The sequence below is a fragment of the Rutidosis leptorrhynchoides genome, chromosome 1 (assembly GCF_046630445.1).
Source record: "Rutidosis leptorrhynchoides isolate AG116_Rl617_1_P2 chromosome 1, CSIRO_AGI_Rlap_v1, whole genome shotgun sequence".
Lineage (NCBI taxonomy): Eukaryota > Viridiplantae > Streptophyta > Magnoliopsida > Asterales > Asteraceae > Rutidosis > Rutidosis leptorrhynchoides.
Window position 1 is genome coordinate 498,555,096 of NC_092333.1, and position 4,069 is coordinate 498,559,164.

Consider the following 4,069-nt stretch of genomic DNA (forward strand, 5'->3'; position numbering starts at 1 on the left):
GTTGTTATGTCTTGTTGGGCCGTGCGTGTTTATTATGTTGGGCCTCTAATGAAAACCCTTATGATAATAACGATGAACAAGTGGTAAGAATGAAGGTGACGTTTAATAACTGTAAAGATGATGATAAGGCGTGATGATGGTCGTGATGTTATGCTCCTTGACGATTATGATAATATAGGACGATACTCGTGTGAGATGTATGATGAAGAATGATGTTAAAAAAAATAAAGTTGATGAACGAGTAATTAAGAGTATGATGATGATGAGTTGAAGAATGGTGTATACGGTATTGATAAGGATAAAAGTAGGAAAATGGAAAATGGAATAACATGGGTTAGCGGGACGTCGCGGGTTCAAACCCGGACTTGGGCATTTTTTTAAGGAATACTTCGTTGAGGTAGTTATTTACTTAATTAATTATCATTATCATTATCTTATTATTATTATCATGACCATTACTATTATTACTATTATTAATATCATTTTTATCCAAATTTATAAAATTATCATTTAGATTATTATTAGTATCAATATTATTATTAATATTATCATTATTACTTTCATATTAATAAAATTATTATAACAAATAAATATTTTCTATGTAAGAATATATTTATTACAACTATCATGATATTTTATATAATTATATATATTAGGATTATTTACATAAATATTTACATATAACAAATTATTGATTTTTAATACAATATTAATCATATGTGTGAAGACCCGTCCTAATCCATCCGGACGAAGTCATCAACCTTTGATTCCAGAGCGATGATCGACTCCAGGTATTGTCCTTAAAATGAGCAAGAGGCACATCGGAAGGTTTCTTTCACACCTGAGAATAAACATGCTTTCAAGTGTCAACCAAAAGGTTGGTGAGTTCATTAGTTTTACATAAATAATCATTTCATAATTTTAATAGACCACAAGATTTCATATTTCCATTTCTCATAAACATACGTCTCATGCATAGAGACAAAAATATCATTCATATGGATTGATCACCTGGTAACCGACATTCACAATATGTATATAAGAATATCCCCATCATTCCGGGATCCTCCTTCGGACATGATATAAATTTCGAAGTACTAAAGCATCCGGTACTTTGGATGGGGCTTGTTGGGCCCGATAGATCTATCTTTAGAGTTCGCGTCAATTAGGGTGTCTGTTTCCTAATTCTTAGATTACCAGACTATATAAAAAGGGGCATATTCGATTTCGATAATTCAACCATATAATGTAGTTTTGATTTACTCGTGTCTATTTCGTAAAACAGTTATAAAAGTTGCGCATGTATTCTCAGCCCAAAAATATAAAGGGTAAAAAGGAGCAAATGAACTCACGCATATAAATATTGTAAAACAGTTAATAAAACATTTGCATGTATTCTCAGCCCAAAAACGTAAAAAGTAAAAGGGAGTAAATGAAACTCACCTAATGTATTTTGTAGTAAAAATACATAGAACGACATTGAACAAGTATAGGGTTGGCCTCGGATTCACAAACCTATATCATTTGTATATTTATTAATATACATAATTGTAACTAAACAAATATATATGTATTTATTATTAGTGATATAGTTTTTATGTTAATAACATATATATGTCATTATATATATATATATATATATATATATATATATATATATATATATATATATATATATATATATATATATATATATATATATATATATATATATATATATATATATATATATATATATATATATATATATATATATATATGTATATATTAAGTAAATAATTATATTTATATTGTTAAGTTTTGTATTAAATATATATGTATATATATATTTATTTATTTTATAATTATCTTTTGTTTGTTAACTTAATGATAATTCTGATAACAATAATACTAATAATAATAATATCAATAATAATTTTAATTATAACAATGATACTTTTGCTGTTATTACTTGTTAGATTAACAATTTTAATTATTATATAGTAATAATGTTGATCATGATAATATTAATAGTAATACTTATAATAATTTGTTATCATTAATGATAATACATGCTAATAATTTTTAGATGATAATACTTATTCTAATGGTAATACTAATAATAATAATAATCTTACGAATAACACCATTGATAATGATAATTTTTAATAATAATGATACTAATAATATTATTAACAATAATAATGATAAGAATGATTGTAATATTATTAATAATGATATAATAATAATGGCTTTTAATACTAATTCTTATATTCATACAAAACATGTTAATACAACTAATGTTTAAAGTTATTACTAGTCTTCATTATAATGATAATAACAATTTTACTCATTTTTTAATGATAATAATATTCATAATATTAATGTTAACATTTACAATAACTAACATAATCATAAACTTAATCATAATAATTAACAATAACAATAATAATCACAATAACCACAATAATAATAATAATAATAATAATAATAATAATAATAATAATAATAATAATAATAATAATAATAATAATAATAATAATAATAATAAAAGAAGTGGTGTATACCATTAAAAGCTTCAAGTAAAAAGAAATGCTCCAGGTGGGACTCGAACCCGAGACCTCACGCTCACCGTACAAACACCCAACCATTTCACTGGCTCGACTTATTTGAATAAACCTTCAGTCATTTCTTATTTAACCCTACGTTCTGTTTCCTTAATTCTTCCTCTTCTTTTCATAAAAAAATTTCACCACAACCAAGGCTCGAACCCTAGACCTTCTGTTACACAACACAACACTCGGACCACTCCTCTGTTTCTGATTATCTGGAATATTATTAAACTTAATAACATTTAAACCGTATTTTACTGTGTTCATCTTCTTGCCCACATTGAAATCAACCAGGACCAAATCAAATATACAACCAACCATTTGGATTCTTCCACATAATCAAGACTAATGAATACTAGTTATTTTAATAAAATAGAAAACGAAAGAGAGAAAGGAAAAAAAATACATAAATAAATAAAAAAAACAAATCCCGTCGTTGCTGTTTGAAAAAAAAAAAATTGATTTCAATTTAGAGTACGTAATAGACAAATGTTATAACATAAATTGTGTTTCAAATCACTTCCAAAAACTTTACCAATCGTTAATTTAACAGGAAATTTCAAAATATGTTCGAATTTTAATGAAGAACAGTTGTTGACTTTTTATGAACAAAACATTGACTCGAAAATTCACATTCAATATAATGAATTAGAACCTCAAATTTGGCAGATAGTTTGAGTATTAGATTCATAACAATTCGGCATTTTTAGTTTTTGAAATACAATTCGAATTTGAACCTTTGGAAAAAAAAAAGAAATGCAGCGACAGAGGTGTTCAATGTATATATAATTTTTCTGTTTTAATTTAACATATATAAACAAGTACCTGCAGTTTTAATTGATGTTAAGGGTGGAAGAAAATGGATGATTCCTCAAATACTTGTATAATCGATGAAGAAAAAAAAATAAAAAATAAGTGTGTCGACTTCTCCTCTCAGACCATAACAAGAAATCATCAAACAAAAAAAATAAAACTGCTTACAATAAGTGTACCAATTATTGACAAGGTATCCAGATTAAAAGTAGACAGAGATGTGTGTCACGGGTTTGAAAGAAAACAAAAAAAATCATACTCAAACAGTTTTTTTTTTAATTTAATTAATATCAATATTTAATTAATATTAATATTAATAATAATACATTTAATACTTTTAAGGATAATGTTAATAATATAATTAACTATGATAAGAATTATTAATAATAATACTAATAATGATATTAATAATAAAGATAACATTAATAAAATGATGATAATAATAATAATATAACAATTTATTCATATTAAATTTCATATCTACACATTATATATAATAATAATAATAATAGAATTAATAATGTTTATAATAATAATAACACTAAGATAATACTATAGATAATACTAATAATGATGATATTTAATAATAATAAGAATGATAACATTTAATAATAATAATCATAATACTTTACTAACTATAATAATTATTTAAATGATAATAATAT